The sequence below is a fragment of the Cyprinus carpio genome, chromosome B7 (assembly GCF_018340385.1).
Source record: "Cyprinus carpio isolate SPL01 chromosome B7, ASM1834038v1, whole genome shotgun sequence".
Taxonomy (NCBI): Eukaryota; Metazoa; Chordata; class Actinopteri; order Cypriniformes; family Cyprinidae; genus Cyprinus; species Cyprinus carpio.
This window is the reverse complement of record NC_056603.1, coordinates 44,056,702-44,078,514: the sequence shown is the minus strand read 5'-3', so window position 1 is coordinate 44,078,514 and position 21,813 is coordinate 44,056,702. Positions and strand designations below refer to the sequence as shown.

Below are 21,813 nucleotides of genomic sequence, written 5' to 3'. Positions count from 1 at the left end.
ACACATTCTCTCTCTTTACATTCTTTGCCTATCACTGTATTTTATTGTCAGTTGACTAAGCATTTTTCTCATAGACTCTACTTATATTATTATTATTATTATTATTATTATTTTCATTATAACCTGACACTCCAAGTCCTCATTCACTTTTTCATTTCACTGTTTTCTTTATTTTATAAAAGCACAAAGTTTTGTTGTTATTATGAGTATTATGTGTTCGATTGATGTATTGCTCTTATCTGTATGATCAAAACTGACAGAGTAATTTAAGATTCTTTAGGGGCGTTTGTCGACCCCAGAGGGTTAAATGGAAAAGAGAAGCCAGGATATTCTTCAGCATTGGGTTGGGAACAACACAAGCATTACAGCTGTGGTGTCAAACTAGACATGTTGTTACCTGTTTACAATCCATGATGTTTTAAAACAGCCTTCCAGAACATTGTGCCTTAACATTTTAAATGCATGAAGTGAAAGAGAAACCAAACATGCATTTCACCATCAAAAGAAAGCCTCTGGGGAAATAAAACTAATATGCAGGATGTAAAATCGAGTGAGAGATTAAAATATATTTGTGACCCTGGACCACAAAACCAGTCATAAGGGTCTTTTTTTTTTTTTAAATTGAGATTATACATCATCTGAAAGCTGAATAAATAATCTTTCCTTTGATGTATGGTTTGTTAGGAGGACAATATATGGCTGAGATACAATTATTTGAAAATCTGGAATCTGATGGTGCAAATAATACTACTACTACTACTACTACTACTACTACTACTAATAATAATAATAATAATAATAATAATAATAATACAAATCTAAATATTGAGAAAATCACCTTTAAATTTGTCCAAATGAAGTTCTTAGCAATGAGCCAGAACAATGCCATAAGGACAACATAAGAATAATAATATCCATCACTTCTTTCAAAAGGTGTTGAGTGAGCCCATTATAAGGGAAAGAAGCAGTTTTGTGATATTAGATCAAGTTGCCTTGATCGTTCTTTTAATTAAATGCATTTACAAGACAAGACGAAATGCTAGAAATTAGAGAAAAGAAACAAATGCAAGAATAATTAATTTATTAAGATAGATAGATAGATAGTATAATATAAATAAAAATATGATTCAAATATCAAATAGCAGACAGATATGTCACTTTCCTCACAGCTGATTAGTTCAGGTTTGATTTGTGATATCCTGCGCTTGAGCAAACCAGACTGAACTTATTCAGGTAGTTTGGAGACCTGGCTTCATGCAACAGGCCACCGCAGGTGTAGACTCAGTAGTTTTAAGTATACATTTGTTTCAGTTGACCACAAACATACATGTTACATTATTTACAGTAGCCTTCATCTACTGTTGAGGCCGTAAAAGAGATTATCAACAGATTATAATCATTAGAAAGGTCTTCACCTCCTTATAAACAAACCTCTCAATAAATATAATGAGTCTGTCTTACAACTTAATATCAAATTACACTAACATTTATATCAAAGTATATATATATATAATAATATATATATATATATATATATATATATATATATATCAATATATATATATATATATATATATATATATACACACACACACACACACACATCAGATTATGTGGAAATATCAGCAAAGTTTCAGATACACATAGCTAAAATAAAATAAAATAAAATAAAATCTGTCCTTGAATAAGCCTGAATTCTGCTCTGTTAGGTTAGCCTCTGTCTCCATCTGGTGGTAATAAATGTGATGATCAAACGAAAAAATAACTCAAACTGCCACGAAATTGTGCCCCCAAATCCTGAATCAAAGAATAGCCTTTGCTTATTTAATTTTTTATACATACATATATATATATATATTTCTGTAATGACAGCTTTGATTTGAAGAAGACAGTCCAGGAAATGAATATTAAAGTTTGAGATCTAGCACAAAGAACCCACTTAGTTACAGATGTTAAAGCAAAAAGTGATACAACACAAGTGGTACACAATCTCCACTATCTTGTACACTGAGCTGTGAGGAAAATATGAATTAAAACACATGGATTACAAAAATGTTTCTTTTAAAGACTAATTAAAGGCTTTATAAAAATCTAATCCTGAAATCTGCTCTGTCAGTCTATGTCTCCCTCTGCTGGTCTGAAATCAGGTAATCAAGCAAAGATTGATGACAAAATGCTCCCAGCTCCCTTTCGAAAGCTTTCGAAAGCTCAGCGCATTGGGAAACGTCTTGTTCGTGACCAGCTGTGAATAATGTGTGTAACACGTCGATAGAATTGACCCGGCGGTAATATAGCCTCGGTTGATGACGTCATCGGAGCATGCCCGCAACACGGGGCTATAAATAGATACGCCACAGGTGCATCAACAGGTCTTTTGTCTTCAGATCATTCTGTGCATGTGTGCGTCAGGAAGATTCTTTTTGTCTGGTACAGATCTTCGTAGGATGAGCCAACGAAATGGTAAGTGTTGTGTCCCTCCATGCTCTCGTCCTATGTATGAGCTGGATACACATGATTACTGTTTTGTTTGTTGCTTTGTGCTCGTCTGAACTATTTTCAGACCGCACCCACCTTTTCGTCGGAGGGCTCTCGTGCGGGTCTGCGTGACGAGCGAGCGACGGGCCCGTCCCTTTCGCTTACGGTGTCACCAGATCCACGCATCCTCTCTCGTGATCTCGAAGCGCGCTCCGGTGCTTCTTCGATTCACGAGGAGAATGATATATCTCTTGGGTCTGCGGGCGATGAGCAGGCCGCCTCTGAACATTCCTCTCGCGAGAGGAAATCGGTCGAGGAGCTGCCTGAGGTGGTTACTTGCACGGTGGACAGGCTGCAGCTTGACTGGCCACGCGAACAAGAGACCCCCAAACGTAGTAAGCTGGAGGATAGGTTTCTGTCAGGTGGTAGGAGAGAGAGACCGCAACATCAGTCTCTCCCCTTTTTCGAGGACCTCCATGATGAGCTGTCGAAGTCATGGAGCAAACCATATACTTCCCGCATCTTTGTGCCCTCGACGTTGACTTTTTCAACTATCGTGGATGCAAAGTCGCGGGGGTATTCGGAGATGCCTCGGGTTGAAGAGTCGCTTGCGAGCTATCTCTCGCCTGAATCTGCATCCTCGGTGAAGAAACCTACTCTCCCCACTAAACCTTGTAGAATTACATCATTGCTAGTGGGTAAAGCTTACCAAGCTGCAGGTCAGGCTGGTGCTGCGCTGCACACTATGGCACTATGGTGTTACAGGCATACCAGGCTGACCTGTTGAAGGACTTGAGTGTGGGCAGTAGAACCGAAGGGGAAGCATTCGCTGAGCTTCGTCGGGCCACAGATTTGTCTCTCCGGGCGACCAAGCAGACGGCTCGTCCCATTGGCCGGTCGATGTCAGCTTTAGTCAGCACGGAGAGGCATCTGTGGCTTAATTTGACGGGCATTAAAGAGAAGGAACGTTTGTTTCTTTTAGACTCTCATATCTCTCCATTTGGCCTGTTTGGCGATTCGGTTAATACGGTCGTCGACAGGTTTAGGGAAGTAAAGAAACATGAAGCGTTCGTTCAGTTTCTCCCTCGCCGCACTCAAGGGGAGGGGCCATCAGCCACCCAGCCTCGCCCCGGTCCTTCAAAAACCAGGGAGGTTAAAAAGCAGAGCGTGGCAGACCGTGCTCCCGCTCGTAGGGATTGGGGACAGGTTCGCCGTGCTCAGCAACATCCCAAGCCAGACCTCAGGACTTTCATTGATAAGAAGAAGAAGTCCTGACGCTCTGGCGCCCGTGCTGGTGGGGGTAGTCCCTCACGGGGTGGTACGCGCTCGAGAGCTTTTCGCTCTGCCCCGTTACCCTCACAAAACCCCTCCATCCCCGCCGCTTCTTGTGCCTCGGGGGGCGGTGGTTTCCAGCAAGATATTAGATGTTCCAGTGTTACCTGCCGTCATTCAGGACACGGAACATCTAACATCCCCTCAAAAGGAAGTATTGAAATTGGTACCACTCTCAGAGAGTCTGGCAGCGTGGAAACTTCTGCCAGGCATTTCTGCGTGGGTGTTGATCACAGTACGGATAGGATACAGGATCCAATTTATTCGTCATCCTCCACGTTTCAATGGCGTGGTCTCCACTTCCGTGAAACCAGAGCTGATGCAGGTATGGTCTCAAGAGCTACAAACTCTTCTGGGCAAAGAGGCCATAGAACATGTTCCTCTTCCACGGAGAGAGTCGGGCTATTACAGCAGATACTTCCTGGTTCCCAAAAAGGGTGGGGGAGTGCGTCCAATCTTGGATCTTCGAGGCTTAAACCGTACAATCAGAGCACTCAAGTTCAAGATGTTAACCGTCAAGACGGTCATGTCGCAAATTCGGCATCGCGATTGGTTCATCACGATCGATCTGAAGGACGCATATTTTCATATAGAAATTTTGCCACAACACAGGAAATTCCTGAGGTTCGCTTTCGGGGGCGAAGCATACCAGTTTCGGGTTCTTCCTTTCGGCCTAGCCTTATCACCCTGCACGTACACAAAATGCATAGATGCAGCGCTGGCTCCATTACGACTCCAGGGCATTCGCATTTTGAATTATATCGACGATTGGCTGATACTAGCACAATCGCGAGAGAAGGAGCTACAACACAGGGACATCGTGTTAGCTCATCTAGTTTCTCTGGGGTTGAGACTCAACACCGAGAAGAGTGTTCTCTGTCCGGCCCAGAGAACGACTTATCACGGGATCGTTTGGGATTCGATCACAATGCGGGCACAACTGTCTCCCGCTCGGATCAAGACCATTCAGCAGACCATGAGCAAGGTCAGGCTAGGCCAGGATCGCACTGTTCGTCAGTATCAAAAGATGTTAGGTTTCATGGCTTCAGCATCCACAGTGATTCCTTTGGGGCTGATGCACATGAGACCGTTTCAGTCGTGGCTAAAAGCCAGAGGAGTTCATCCAAGAGCCAATCCTCAAAGGCAAATAAAAGTGACGTGCCGCAGGCTTCGTACACTATCTCTGTGGCTCAGACCCCGGTTCCTTGCCTTGGGTCCCACTCTAGGGGCACCGTGTCGTCGCAGACTGCTAACGACAGATGCCTCCCTGATGGGCTGGGGAGCAGTCTTTGGATGGCCACCCAGCTCAAGGGGAATGGGGGGCTGAAATATCATCAGCTCGATTGGCACATCAATTGCCTCAAGCTGATGGCTGTATTTCTGGCTCTGAAATATTTCCTCCATCATTTGAGAGGCTGTCATGTCCTAGTACGGGTGGACAACACAGCAACAGTCTCGTATATAAATCACCAGGGGGGTCTGCGCTCACGCAATCTGAACAAGATAGCGAGGGAGATTTTTCTTTGGGCCCAGGACAAGCTCCTGTCACTCAGGGCCGTTTACATTCCGGTGCGTTTGAATGTGGGAGCGGATTTACTGTCCAGACAGACACTACCGACAGGGGAATGGAAACTCCACCCAGAGGTAGTGAAACAGATTTGGAAAAAATTTTACGAAGCAGAGGTGGACCTCTTCGCCTCCCATCAGACAGCGCAATGTCCCCTCTACTTCTCTCTGAGTCACCCAGCCCCCCCTGGGTCTGGATGCGATGGCGCACACATGGCCCAAAATGCGCCTGTATGCGTTTCCTCCAGTTTCTCTGCTCCCGGGAGTCCTAGCCAGAGTTCGCCAACAAGGGTCTTGCCTCTTGCTGATAGCACCACGTTGGCCGAACAGGGTATGGTTCTCGGCGGTAATATCTCTCTCTCCTCGACGGCTCGCCATGGGCGATTCCGGAGAGGAGGGACCTTCTGTCTCAGGCAGGGGGCACGATATTCCATCCCAGGCCCGACCTGTGGAATTTTCATGTTTGGCCCCTGAAGGGTACCAACTGAGGAACACAGGGCTTTTGCCGGGTGTTATTGATACCATTCTTAGTGCTAGGGCTTCCTCCACCAGACAGAGTTATGCCAGTAAATGGGGTGTCTTTGACAGGTGGTGTGTGGTACACAATGTAGATCCAGTCAACTACCATATTGCTTCAGTTCTGGACTTTGTCAACAGGCACATGCCCTGCTACTCTTAAGGTATATGTGGCCGCTCTTTCAGCTTGCCATGCCTTGATTGACGGGATGCCACTCGGGAGACACCCTCTGCTCTCTCGTTTTCTTCGTGGGGCCAGACGACTGAGGCCTACAGTAAAAAACCAAGATGCCTTCTTGGGACTTCGCTATAGTTCTCGAGGGTCTGGTTGAAACCCCCTTTGAACCTTTAGAGTCAGCGTCTGATAGACTTCGACCTCTAAAAATGGTTTTTTCTCATGGTAATAACTTCTTTGAAGAGAATTGGGGATATGCAGGCTCTGTCTATCTCACCATCATGCTTAGACTTTGCCCCAGGGAGCGTGAAAGTGATTCTGCATCCTCATCCTGATTACCTGCCTAAGGTTCCGTTTTCGGCTGTACATCCGGTCATTCTAGAGGCCTTCTGCCCTCCGCCGTTCACAACGTCAGAGCAGGAGAAATCTTATAGACTGTGTCCAGTCCGTGCTCTTCAGACTTACATCCACCACACTAGCCAGTGGCGTAAGTCGGAGCAACTGTTTCGTCTGTTATGGTGGTGGTAACAGAGGAGCAGCTGCCACCAGGCAGACCATGTCTCACTGGGTCAGGGATGCTATTGCTTTGGCTTATGAGGCGCGCGGTCAAGCTTCGCCTATAGGCCTATAGGTCGCCTCCTCTAGTGCTTTAGCAAGGGGTGCCCCCTTACAACAGGTTTGTGATGCGGCAGGTTGGTCCTCTCCGCACACATTCATAAGATTTTATAGTTTGGATGTCCGTGCTACTCCGGGTTCTCATGTCCTTGAGTCAACATCACAAGCTAATGTCTGAGGCCTTCTTGTGGTTTGGTAGCACACCTGCACAACCTTAGGGGTCCAGACATTTTCAAGCACGGCGGCGTGGGTATTCTCGTTCCCAATGCGCTGAGCAGTGCAGCATCGACTGAAGCTTTCGAAAGGGAATGTTCCCAGTTACTTAGCTGTAACCTTGTTCCCTGAGAAAGCGGAACAAGATGCTGCGCTGCGTTGCCGTACTGAAATATGTCCCAGGACTGCTCTTCAGACAAAATGTCCTGTTGATGCACCTGTGGCTTATCTATTTATAGCCCTGTGTTGCGGGCGCGCTCCGATGATGTCTTCAACCAAGGCTATATTACCGCCGGGTCAATTCTATCGACATGTTACACATATTATTCACAGCTGGTCACGAACAAGACGTTTCCCAATGCGCTGAACAGCGCAGCATCTCGTTCCGCTTTCTTGTGTAAATCCTAGTTACCACGGAATGTAAATCCCAGCAGAAACAGAGAAACAAATAGAGACATAATTAGCGTCGCTGCTGTTCCAGCCAAGTAAAATTAACACTAGAAGTCCCAGAGATTTGTAACCCTCCTTTAGCCAAGTGGATGCTAACTGGCTAGTCTTTTGGCTATCACTAGCATCAATTCATGTGTAAATATGGTCATTACCTGAGCAATCTGCAGAGGGGTTGGGGGTGTATGTGTGATTGGTTGCTGGTGGCTTGTTTGTATGTGTGGGGGAGGGAGGGCTGCTAAAAGCAGAGAACTTGATTGACCTCCTCTCCAAGAAAAGAAAATGCAGAGAAGACTCACCACTCGGCAGGCCTTGGAAATTATCCTGAGTGAAGTAAACCCTTGTGACTCAGATGGAGAAGACCTAGAACTTCAGCTGGATTCGGACTCAGATCTGTCTGATCTGTCTTCAGGTTAAGTTTCATTTCATATTATTTCCTATTTCATTTCAAACCAGTAAGTGGAAAACACCAAAAAAGCAGAGTGGAGTGACAAATATTTACTCTGCCTTTTTTGTATTGTCCACTTTTTTGTTTGTACTACTTAGCAGACATTCACTGCCATCTGAAGTGCAAAACATTATTAGTTGTTTCTTTGCTTTAGTTGTATCTTTTTATTTAGGAATACATTTCAGACATATTCCGATACAGATAAGGAGATACTGGAATTATTATTAGTATCTATGCATGCATTTGTGATATCATTTGACTTTTCCATTGCTCACAATTTGAATTTGTTCACACTGCAGATGAGGAGACTGCTCCTCAACCAAAAAAGAGAGCCTGTTTAGGGACTGACCTGACAGAGACAGCGAAAGACGGCACAGTGTGGCGTGAAGAAAAGGTGGGGATGCGTCTCCCTTTCACCCCAATCAAAGCCCATCAAAGCGTAACGCTGCAGATGGAGAGCCAACGGCTAAGGCCAGGAAAAGTATCTCGAGTCGCCTTCAGAGCTTCCTGTGTTTCATCACTCTTGACATGCTTCATAGCATTCAAGAATGGACTATTCAACATGCACAGGAAACGGAGCATGTTCATTGGTTCATGGCCCTCCCTGAACTAATGGCATTTATTGCAATTGTCATCTTGCGGGGGCTTACCAAGGTTCCATCACTACGTGACTGCTGGTCAGCAAACCTGGGAAACCCACATATCATTGGAACAATTCCGCGAAACCGCTTCCAAGACATCATGCGACACCTACGCTTTGATGACAGGTCCACCCGGAGTGATCGAGCAAAGACTGATAAGTTTGCTGCAATTTCCAGTGTGTGGGGATCATTTGTCACCAATTGCATCACGTCCTACAACCCTGGTCTACATATCACCGTTGATGAACAGCTTTTCCCGTCAAAGACTCGCTGCTGTTTCCTGTAGTATATTGCAACTAAACCTGACAAGTTTGGGATCAAGTTTTGGGTGGCTTGCGACCTAAAATCCAAGTACATTTGTAATGTCCTCCCATATCTTGGCAAGGACCCTAGTCGTCCCAGTGGAGAGAGACTGTCTGAAAATGTAGTGATGAGGCTGATGGAACCATTCCTAGACAAGGGCAGAAATGTTACCACGGACAATTTCTTCACGTCGCTGTCACTTGCGCATAAACTTCTTAGCCTGAAAACCACCATCCTCGGCACAGTAAACAAGATTCGCCGGGAAATCCCTCAATCCGCTAGACACACAGATCGCATTGAATTCACCACTCAGGTATGTTGCAGGTCATTTGTGGTTCTATGTTTGTGTTTCTAATTTTTAGAATCAACACCGCCAAGTGTGTCATTGTGTGTAAAAGTGCTATGAAAATAACAATTTATCTTATTTATTATGTTTTTTTTTAACCACTGCTGCTACGCTGACGGCGTATGCGCCCAAACGGAAGAAGACCGTCTACATTCTTAGCAGCATGCACAGCATGATTCAGACTGATAATACCACCAAAAGGAAGCCAAACACTGTCACCCTTTACAACACCACAAAGTGCGGCGTGGATGTGATGGACCAGATGGTGCGGGAGTACACTGTCCGCACAGGGACACGGCGCTGGCCAGTTGCCGTGTTCTATAACATGATTGACATGGCAGCACTGAATGCACATGTGCTGTATCAAGCATGCACCGAAAGGCAGGAAAGACGGGTGGACTTCCTGGTGGAGCTTGCAAGAGAGTTGGCTAACTCTCATATGTGCGCGAAGAAGGCAAGAAAAGAACAATTGCTTCGGACACAACACTCCACACCTAGCCCTGGAAAAAGAGCCATGTGTCAGGTCAAAAACCAATGCAAGAACAATCATGCCACTGTGCGATGTGTTTCACTGCTACAGATACACATGTGGTAAATGCAGACGGGAGATACCATGGCAGTGCCAGGATTGTGAGTGATTGCTGGAATGTACTCACTCACTTTTTAATATTATTTGTAAATATATGTGTACAAATGGTTGGTTTCTTTATTTTGTACTATTTTTATCAATAAATCTCAGCAACAAAGGAAAAACAACATGTGTGTTGATTTCTCCCTAAGATGGCAAAGAGAAACAGAAGTTTCCTCGAAGTGGCTCAGCATGGCCCCACATTGTTTACATAACAAAAGCAACTGTTCACAGCTGATTAAGGATATTAGCCTAAAGCCTTCCAGCCCATCGGCTGTCCTGCGGGTTTTATAGGTAGAAAAGCCAAATGGCTGCTCTCTGGGACTTCTAGTGTTAATTAGTTTAACCCAAGCTAAAGAATAATAAAGCACATTTGATCAGATATAACTGCAGTCCAAAATTATGAGATGCATTATTTGAATGCTTGGCCAAAGAGATGTGTCTTTTATCTAGATTTAAAAAGACAGAGTGTGTCTGAACCGTGAACATTATCAGGAAGGCTATTCCAGAGTTTGGGAGCCAAATGCAAAAAAGCTCTACCTCCTTTAGTGGACTTTGCTATCCTAGGTACTATCAAAAGTCCAGAGTTTTGTGACCTTAGGGAGCGTGATGGGTTGTAGCGAGGTAGAAGACTAGTTCGGTACGCAGGAGCTAAGCCATTAAGGGCCTTATAGGTAATAATATTTTGTAACTGATACGGAACCTAATAGGTAGCCAGTGCAGAGACTGTAAAATTGGGTTAATACGATCATATTTTCTTGACCTGGTAAGGACTCTAGCCGCTGCATTTTGGACAACCTGTAGCTTGTTTATTGAGGATGCAGGACAACCAGCTAGCAGTACATTACAATAGTCCAGTCTAGAGGTCATGAATGCATGAACTAGCTTTTCTGCATCAGGAACAGGTAACATGTTTCGTAGCTTGGCAATGTTTCTAAGATGGAAGAATGCTGTTTTTGTAACATGGGAAATATGATTTTCAAAAGACAAGTTACTGTCTAATATAACACCCAGATTTTTGACAGTAGAGGAAGTAACAGTACATCCGTCTAATTGTAAGTTGTAATCTATGAGATTCTGTGTAATGTTTTTTGGTCCAATAAGTAATATCTCTGTCTTATCTGAATTTAATAGGAGAACATTATTGGTCATCCAATCTTTTAAATTTTTAACACACTCTGTTAGCTTAGATAATTTTGAAGTTTCACCTGGTCTTGTTGAGATATATATAGTCGAGTATCATCAGCATAACAATGTAAACTTATCCCGTATTTTCTAATGATATTACCAAGGGGCAACATGTACTGTATATTGAAAATAGCAGAGGACCTAGGACAGATCCTTGTGGCACTCCATATTTTACTGGTGATAAATTAGATGACTCCCCATTTAAATAAACAAAGTGGTAGCGATCGGACAGGTAGGATCTAAACCATCTTAAAGCCTGTCCTTGGATTTACATTTACATTTAATCATTTAGCAGAAGCTTTTATCCAAAGCGACTTACAAATGAGAACAGTAGAAACAATCAGATCAACGAGAAAACAACAACGGTATACAAGTGCTATGACAAGGTCTCAGTTAGTCTAGTACAGAACATGTAGCCAGGGTATTTTTTTTTTTTTTTTTTTTTTTGCATATGATAGAAGAGAAAAAGAAAAAAAAAAGGTAAGTACTAATATTAGTTAGTTAAGTGCAGGCGAAAAAGATGAGTCTTTAGATGTTTTTTGAAAATGAGTAAAGACTCAGCTGTTCGAATTGAGATCGGAAGGTCATTCCACCAGCTGGGAGCAGTCCAGGAAAAAGTCCGTGAGAGTGATTTTGAACCTCTTTGGGATGGCAACACAAGGCGTCGTTCACTTGCAGAGCGCAAACTTCTGGAGGGAGCATAAGATTGAACTAGTGAGTTTAGGTAAGTTGGCGCCGTGCCAGTGGTCGTTTTGTAGGCAAGCATCAGTACCTTGAATTTGATGCGAGCGGCTACTGGTAGCCAGTGTAACCTGATGAGGAGAGGAGTAACATGGGCTGTTTTCGGCTCATTGAAGACAACCCTCGCTGCTGCATTCTGGATCAGTTGCAGAGGCTTGATAGTACATGCAGGAAGGCCCGCCAGGAGAGCATTGCAATAGTCCAGTCTGGAGAGAACAAGAGCTTGGACAAGAAGTTGGGTGGATTGCTCTGACAGGAAGGGTCTAATCTTCCTAATGTTGAATAAGGCAAATCTACAGGACCGGGTCGTTGTAGCAATATGGTCTGTGAAGCTTAACTGATGATCCATCACAACTCCTAGGTTTCTGGCTGTCCTGGAAGGAGTTATGGTTGACGAACCCAGCTGTATAGAGAAGTTGTGATGAAACGATGGGTTAGCTGGAACCACCAGCAGTTCAGTCTTAGTAAGGTTGAGCTGAAGGTGATGGTCATTCATCCAGCTAGCAATGTCACTCAGACAGGCTGAAATGCGAGCAACTACCGTCGGGTCATCTGGTTGGAATGAGAAGTAGAGTTTGAGTGTCATCAGCATAGCAGTGATAGGAAAAGCCATGCTTCTGAATGACAGATCCTAATGACGTCATGTAGATGGAGAAGAGAAGCGGTCCAAGTACTGAGCCTTGAGGAACCCCAGTAGCAAGTTGTTGTGACTTAGAAACTTCACCCCTCCAAGACACCATGAAGGATCTATCAGACAGGTAGGAGTTAAGCCACTGGAGTGCAGTTCCAGAGATGCCCATCTTTCTGAGGGTGGATAGGAGAATCTGGTGATTAACAGTGTCAAAAGCAGCAGACAGGTCCAGCAAAATGAGCACTGAGGATTTTGAAGCTGCTCTTGCCAGTCGCAGGGCTTCAGTAACCGAGAGCAGGGCAGTCTCAGTTGAGTGGCCACTTTTGAAGCCAGATTGGTTGCGGTCCAGGAGGTTGTTCTGTACAAGAAACATAGAGAGCTGGTTGAACACAGCTCGTTCGAGTGTCTTTGCAATGAATGGAAGAAGGGATACCGGTCTGTAGTTTTCTAGAAGTGCTGGATTTAGAGATGGTTTCTTCAGCAGTGGGCTTACCCGAGCCTGCTTAAATGCTGAGGGAAATGTTCCAGAGTGAAGAGAGGAGTTGATAATGTGAGTAAGTGAAGGTATGACTGAAGAAGAAATCGCTTGAAGGAGGTGAGTGGGGATCGGATCCAGTGGGCAAGTAGTAGGATGACTGGAGAGGATAAGCTTGGAAACGTCCGTCTCTGAGAGTGGAGAGAAGGAGGAGAACGAGTGAGCATTAGTCGTTGTGAAGTTATCCTCAGTCTGCAGTGTGGAGAATTGGTCACTGATGTTTCTTGTCTTATTTGTGAAGAAAACTGCAAAGTCATCAGCTGTAAGAGTCGATTGAGGAGGAGGTGGAGGCGGATTAAGAAGAGAAGAGAAGGTTTTGAAGAGTGTCCGAGCGTCACAACAGTTGTTAATCTTGTCGTGGTAGTATGATGTTTTAGCAGTGAAGACGTTTGCAGAGAAGGAAGAGAGGAGAGACTGATACACACTGAGGTCGGTAGAGTTTCTTGATTTAAGCCATTTCCTCTCTGCAGCCCTGAGTTTAGAGCGATGTTCACGGAGTACATCGGACAGCCAAGGGGCAGATGGGGTGTGTGCGTGCTGGTCTAGACGACAGTGGGCAAAAGTTGTCCAAGCAAGAGGTCAGAGTGGAACAAAAAGTGTCCGTAGCACTGTTCGTGTCCAGAGCTGAAAACTGCGAGAGTGAAGGAAGTGAGGATGCAACCACAGAGGATAGGCGAGATGGAGAGAGTGAGCGTAGGTTCCGTCGAAAGGTGACCCGCGTTGGAGCGTGTGCCGCTTCAGGAGTAAGTGCTAGATTAGCAGTAATGAGGAAGTGGTCTGAGGTGTGCAGTGGAGTAACTAAAGTGTTGTCCACTGAGCAACAGCGCGTGTAGATGAGGTCCAGTTGGTTGCCCGATTTGTGAGTCGCTGTAGTAGAGAGTCGCTTAAGATCAAATGAGGCGAGCAGAGTGTTGAAGTCAGCAGCCTGGGGTTTATCTAGGTGGATGTTGAAGTCACCAAGCAGTACCAGAGGAGTACCATCTTCAGGATAATTTGATAGTAGCACGTCCAACTCCTCCAAGAAGTTTCCCAATTGACCTGGGGGACGATAAAATGACCACAAAGTGGATTTTAACAGGGTGGGTTACAGTAACAGCATGTGATTCAAATGAACCGTGACCTGTAGGTGGTGGTTGAAGATCAAATTTCCAATCTTTCGATATAAGGAGGCCAGTACCTCCACCCCTCCCAGTCGTACGAGGGGTGTGGGAACAAGTGAAATGAGTGGAGAGGGCTGCGGGAGTGGCAGTGTCCTCAGGTTTGATCCAGGTCTCAGTCAGTGCCATGAGGCTGAGACCAGAATGAGTAGCAACGGAAGAAATGAAGTCTGCTTTGTTAACAGCGGACTGGCAGTTCCAGAGACCAACTGGAATAGAGAGCGTTGGAGTAGAGGTCAGAATAACAATACATCACAATATGTAATATTGTGATATATTATTACAATTAACACAATATCCTAATATAATAATACATAGTAGAGATCTGAAAGCACATAGTGACTACAAGTGTCCAAAATAAGTATTTGAGGACGAGCTGTACAAAAAATGAAGGGGAGAAAAGCAATACTCAAGTGCCCTGTCGGTGTCCTTGCTCGGTGGAGTCGCGCAGGTAGAGTCGATGGTCTTTACACTCGTCGGTCTTCCCACGAGGAGGCTTCACACGAGGGCTGCCGCGACCGCTGCCGCGGTGACACCTACCACTTATATATTTGCCTGATTACCTGTGATTGAAGTCAGCTTGTCACGCCTCCCTATTTAGAAGACCGAAACTGTCCAGTCCCGCGATAGGCAAACGCAAAACCAAACGCCACAATTCACACGTATTTACCAGGGTCAGACACACAGTAATTAAAGCAAAGTTTTGGATACCTGTATAGTGTTGTAATCTATCTATGAGTATGTCGTGATCTATGGTGTCGAACGCAGCACTAAGATCAAGTAAAACTAGCAATGAGATGCAACCTTGGACTGACGCAAGCAGCAAGTCATTTGTAATTTTAACAAGTGCAGTTTCTGTTCTATGATGGGGCCTGAAACCTGATTGAAATTCTTCATAGAGAACATTTTTTTGCAGGTAGGAGCACAATTGAGCAGACACAACTTTTCTAAAATTTTAGACAAAAATGGAAGATTTGAAATGGGTCTGTAATTTGCCAGTTCACTAGGATCTAGTTGTGGTTTCTTAATAAGAGGCTTAATAACCGCCAGCTTGAATGGTTTTGGGACGTGACCTAAAGACAACGAGTTAATAATATTGAGAAGCGGTTCTAACAGCCCCACCACCTCCACGGGGTGGAGGTGGTGGGGCTGTTCTTAGCGCACTGCATACTTACCCTGGACTTGTGAGCGTCAGCCTGGGAGGTTTCCAGCACGGCTCTCCGCTCTCTCAGCTGGGCTTGCCTCTGCTCCAGGACCCGAATCTGCTTCTCCATGGCCTCCAGCTCGAGCTGCACTGAATGCAGCTCGAACATGTCGTCACCTGCACTCAAAAGGTAGACAAACATCCGCCATTAAAGCAAGTAACAGTGAGTAAAGCAATTGTAATGTGTGTGAATAGAGTATTAGCGATGCACGCGGGTTTAGCGACAACCACGCTGGTGATGCTAATGTGCTATAAGCTACTAGCAGACTCGGGAAATCAAAATAAAACTAGTGATAACAAGGCGCTCTGTTTTTGTTGTAGAATACAATAGAGGATATATTCACACGTTATAGAAACTAAAATGGTGTATAAAATAGATTTCAATAAAAAAATAGACGATAGAGAAATAAGGTGACGGAGCTCAAACTAGAGGCATACAGCAGCAACAAACAGGAAGTGATGTATAGTGAAATTTAGGCTGGAAAAATTGAAATGGGACTTTTAACTTTGTAAAATTCTTGGAGCTTTTTGTTAAGTTCTTCTGTTGTTAATTCCTGCACTTTGTCTTGCTTGTTCGGTCCACAGTAGCCCTTCCCTATGTACTGACCGCCCTTCAGGCAGCAGGTGGCTCTCCGGTAGTACTTTGACACAGTACTCTTATTAATTTTGACTTTTGTGTCAGGAACTACACCTGTCACCACATAAGCCACTTTATCACAAGATTTGAGGTCTTCTATTACAGCTTTCTCATGTCTCAGCCATGCGTTACGATTGAAAGTTGACTTCTGCAGAGCTGCGTTGGTCAGTGTGGATGTGGCCAGCATTGACAGATGATTGCTTGTTTGGAGCACAGGACAGAGGTGACCTTTGTCATAGCCTTTTTCATGATAGTCTTTATTCACACCCAGATTTTTACTGATTTCTGTACCATAGCCTTTAGGCCGCATACATGGCTCAGGATCTCCATCCAGCTAAAGAGAATGAGAAACACAAGAGTTAAATGACTTAGTTATGACTTTTCAAACAGGTTTCACAAACATTCCCTCCATTTGCCATTAGTCATAAAAAGTCCCAATACTCCCACCCCAGAACTATTTTAAGGAATCTGAATAACTTACTGACACCTGTCTTAAACATTGAAATAGGAGTATTTTAAGATCCAAAAAAAAAAAAAAAAATAAATAAAAAAAAAAAGTACAAACTCCACCCTCTTCCCATAATGTTAGGTTAAACAATATTTACCTGAGGTTCAATGTACCAGGTGTCACATCTCCTGATATTTGGGCTGTCAAACACATACGCAGAGTAGACGGGGATCTTCCAGGTCGTGCTGTACAAAGTTGCATAAAGATAAGCTCATCATTGTCATCCCAAACACACTGACAGATGGGCACGACTGAGATGCCCGCTGGTGCTGTGAAATCAGGAGGCGCGTTGTTCAAGAACTTTTTGCATTCACTAAAATTATTATCTGCGATTTTACTCAACGTGAAGAAACACAGAAGAAAAACAAGCCATCTCATGGTGAATCTCTGAAAACAGAAGAGAGTCTGCAGAGAGGTGGTTAATGCTCTTCTTTATACAGTCGAAGGGGATGGATGAGTGTGGTTTATCTTGGTGATTATGTTCTGTGTACATTTGTCAAGTTCGCATTGAAATTTTCCTGAAATTCAAATATTTAAGAAACACAATACAAATCTTTGCTTGATATATGCATAAAATACATCTCCGGTTTGAGATTACATTAAATGAAAAGCAAACAATTAAGTTAATTAAATAAATGGACAATCATGCTTTTTAAATCATTTATATTTTGATTTACTTTTTAAAATTAGATTTTTCATTATTGTTAGACCTTGCAATAGTGGTGTACCAGATCATCGGCACATTGAAATAAAGGTAAAAAAAAAATGAAAATAAATAAATAGTCAAGATAATAACAAATAAAAAGTCAAGGCCAAATTAGTCAAACTATTTTACATTATATAAATAGTTCTACTGAGTAGAGTAGAGTGTATTTCTTTCACAAAGACAACGAGACAAAGCTACTTTTGATGGATCATTTGGCTAAACACACAGTAACCAATCAGTATCAACACATCTCCAATGAAGTGTATTTGAACAGGGTTGGGAACAGATTCGGGATATTGTGTAAATCGTTATCATTTTCATAAGGTGATACACTTATCACATACAAACATTATCTGGATATCTGAAGATCTAATTTTATAACATTTATAAAACACCCATAGTAAAATATGCAAAACATTGTATGTCTTTAATAAACCCAAACATAAAAACAGAATATTTCTGGGGTTTTCAATTATTGCCCGGTTGTTCATTACTGCCCAATAATTATTCAGTTATTTAAATTAGTATATAGTTATTTCAGATATTATTGCATTTAATAAACATGTTAATTTGAAAATATACAAGATTAAAATGTAGGTTTTTACAGAGTTATACAGTATATAGTGATATTTACTGTATTGTTTCCAAGCCTATATGTTATTATTTTAAATATTGTGTTAGATTCAGTTGTTTATATAGTGGAACTCAGTACTTACAAATCATGCAGTGTTTCAGTGTTTGCTTTACATGGTGAGGAACTGATGATTACCATCTACAGGGAAATGAATGCAATCTTGAGAAAACACACACACACACACACACACACACACACACTACAGAAATGAAAATTCTAAACACAGCAAATGACTTTTTTCCCCATCACTTCTTGTTGCATCTATGTTGGAACAAAACACAAGGAAGCAAAACAATCATTTCAGGGACATGGTGAGTTACAGGCTTGTTTTTTTTCCTTCTGTGCATTTTAATGAAGGCTTTGTAAAACTGCACAGTGTTTTTAGCTTTTTAAACACACTCCATCCTACACCAACAATGCACACTTTTCCTATCATGTATGCCTATGAAAGAACCAATCAGAGTAGGTATGGGGCGGGGCGCAACACATGTAGCCCCACCCCAGATGTAGCCCGCCCTCGATCTGCTTCTCTTGACACCTGCCATCTTTAGGTTCAATAAACCAAATATTGAAACAAAATACAGCATTATCATCAGACTTAGCTCATGTCTTTATATTTATGATACATTTTCTATTTCTCAAACTACTGTGTTTAATATTTTGAACAGTAGACGGTGCTTTCATCAAACCTATCAAGTAGTTTCTGTAATTCAGACTCATTGCTTGCCTGGCCTTGACAACTGCAACTTCATTTTTTCCCCTCTAAAAACACAATGTTTCAGAAGTGCTTGACCATTATCCTTGAACACAAACAAATTATTTTGCATTCACGACATGAAATACAATGTGAATGGAAATGAAAATGCAAATGACATTTTCACTGTTAAAAGGGAATCTTTGTATGTACACACACACACACGTATATACATACTAGGGCTGCACGATTAATCGCATGCATTTGTCATGCGTGTCTCATCAGTAAAGCCGGTTCCGTGATTAGCGGTAAATGTCTGTCACCTGTTTTCAAACGGAGCGGCAGTTAATACACAGAGCCGTAGTTCACTGACAAGCGACGCAATATTCTGTTCATAATTGAGATTAATCGCATTCGATTATGAACACGATATTGCGTAGCTTGTCAGTGAACTACGGCTCTGTGTATTAACTGCCGCTCCCGTTTGAAAACAGGTGACAGACATTTACCGCTAATCACGGAACCGGCTATACTGATGAGACACGCATGACAAATGCATGCGATTAATCGTGCAGCCCTAATACATACACACATATACATATAATTCTTTGTGATGTGATTTTAGTAATAGTTCATCCTTACGGCTGAGGTGACAGACGGGGTTAAAACGGTTTCTTTGATAACACTGTTGCTCCAGGATCAACAAAACATATGGTCTGTGAACTTTCAGCTGAACTGACAAAATGAATGTGATATTTTTATCATGATGTTGCAAAATCTCACCTGACCTGACCTTGATGCAAGTTCTACCCAGAATCCATCATTCAATTCCTGCGGCTGCCACAGAATAACTCTGTGAGGAGTGTCAAGGCCTGGCTGACTCATCATTTGTCTTGAAGTCTTTAATAACACTCAAATATTGACATTTCAAACGCTTTCATCTTATGAACAACTGTTGTTTTTTTTTTCTTTTTTATCAGAGTTTTATCAAACCTGACAGATGTTTTTTTTTCTCCCAATTCAGACATTAAACTCAAGTCCGCATTTCAGAAAGTGACTAATGCAAGCGGTTAGAAATAAAAGTCATTATTTTTTTCTGAGAACGCTCAGCACTCTTCTCCAGTCTCTGGATAAAGCAAACACTTCCCTGTGGATTTACATGTGTAAGTCACTCATCTGTCCTGCTCTCAGGCCATGATTTACATGAACAAAAATACAAACACTGTGAAAGACGAGATGAGAGTTGTTCATAAGAGTGTGCACAGACAAGCTCTCCCTTTTATACCTACAAATGATGTTTTATTAACAAGGTTCGGGAGGAGCACGTCAGATACTTAGCCTAATTAGCACAGGTGGAGCACACTTAAGATAATCAACACTAGGGTATAAATACCGCTGACCAGTGTTGGGGAAATTACTTTTAAAAAGTAGTGTTTGCTTGTTACTCGTTACTTTTAAAAAAAAAAGTAATCCGTTACTTTACTTAGTTACCCCCTTTGGAAAGTAATTTTTTATGTTACTCGTTACTTTTACGTTGCTTTTATGTTGCTTGACTTTGGGCCAGAACCCAATATCTGTTCCTAAATGTGTAGGCCTACATAAAGTTATACTATGGAGGACATAACAGGTATTTCTTTTGTGCTCTTTATTATATATATATATAATATATATATATATATATATATATATATATATATATATATATATATATAGTATCAATAAGCTCCTTAGGAACAACATGGTAACCTCAAAATTGGCCATATGTCTCAAAATAAAACATGCATGCCTCATCTAAATCCAACAGAAAAAATAATAACTTAAAAATGGCTTGATGTCGATGGCTTGTGTTAATAAAATAAAATGGCACAATACAGTTTAGAGGCAAAGACATTTTAGCCAAAATAGAATCAAGCACAACTTAAAGCATGACTAGCCTCAGAATTAAAAAGGCTATGTTAACTGAATATGCTGGCCCTACTTTACAGTATGATGGGCAGATAGAAAAGAGGATATTAGGCATAGGCTTGAGTTGTCTATAGCATGGGTGGCAGACAACCTATTCCACATCAGCACAAAATGGGTGATTATACCTCATCAGGAGCAGTCTTTCAAAACGTTTATCTGAAAGTCTGTTTCTTACAACACGTAGGCCTGTAGCTAACTTTCAGATAGGCTATTAAGAATTGGCTTACCTGTACAATTACACCCGGTAGGTCTGCTGTCATCCTTGAAAGTCCATTTTGGAGTGCGAGCGTCCTTGACATCAGGGTCTCCAGGGTTGGTAGAAGACTACCATAGTAGCAGTTCTCTTCGCCTTGCAAGATATCCAGTGCTACTGTCATCGGGTTTCAAAACACTGCAGTATTCCTTTAGGAATAGATTTTCGCACTCTGTCGGGCCTCTGATGTCCAGTCTAGTACAAAGCGTATTCAAATCTTGGGCCGGGATGTCACTGATACGGGACAAGGCATCGTGGAAGGAATTCCACCTTGTGGATGTAGGCATGATAATTTTTTTCCCACAGATTTCTTCGACAATCTCAGAGGCCACGGTAGAACGGCTTGCCTTTGTCCAAAGAGCAGCACACTTCGCCGTTGCACTCCTGTACACAGATTTTGAGTCAGTTTTGTTGGATGACAGCCATTTGTCGATGTCATTGCACGAGATCAAATTGAGCGTATGCGAAGCACACCTAAAATGCGGGGGAAGAGAAAACTGTCCTTCTGTGGTTCCAAGCAACTCTTCCACATCTGTGAAAACTACACCTTGCTCATCTTGCTCTTCATCCTCCTCCTCGTCAGGCTCAGGGGGTGCATACATCTTTAAAAGCTTTAACAAAATTCGACCCGTTGTCTGTAACGGTGGCGGTGATCCTATGTGAAAGGCCAAACGCTGAGTGAAATCTGTTCCATTTCAAAGCCTATGACATCATATGTATGCCTGCCCTTTATTCTTTTGCATGCGATGGCAGCTTTCTCACGATTCAAGTTGCGTGGATTGATCCAGTGCACAGTGATTCCCAGAAAGCTTCGGTTATGGCTACTCCATATATCCGCAGTGGTTGAAACATACTGCAAACTCTTGAACGTTTTCTTTAATTCAATCTCCATTTTTAGATAACATTCGTCCAGTTAGCCCGTGAAAGTTTTACGATCTGACCATGGGCGCCTGTCTCCTGTTGTAGGTATTTTGCTTAGTTTCTTTCTGAAAGTGGGGAGATTCGACAGTATTGATGGGCAACATTTCATCGACGATGAACGAAACGACAAGTTTGTCCAACTCTTGTTTAGTTACCTCCTGGTGGTGAAAATGAAGTTTTAGCTGCTTATTTGGCGTTGGACTCGACATATCATCATTTCCTCGCCGGGGATCTTGAGCGACAAGCTTCATGTTAGCATGTTTTCCTTTCAAATGCTTGGTGAGGTTGGCAGTAAGTGCTTCTCACTTGCCATGATTGCTTTGCAGACTGCTAC

At 42.7% G+C, this 21,813-nt stretch overlaps 1 protein-coding gene and 1 pseudogene across 1 annotated transcript in view; both read right to left on the bottom strand.

Moving 5' to 3' along the window:
* LOC109068812 (E3 ubiquitin-protein ligase TRIM21-like) overlaps positions 1 to 21,813 on the bottom strand; it is a 170,901-nt gene that overhangs the window by 137,726 nt on the left and 11,362 nt on the right. The gene's annotated exons all lie outside the window — the stretch shown is intronic.
* Positions 15,635 to 17,210, bottom strand: LOC122138004 (annotated as a pseudogene).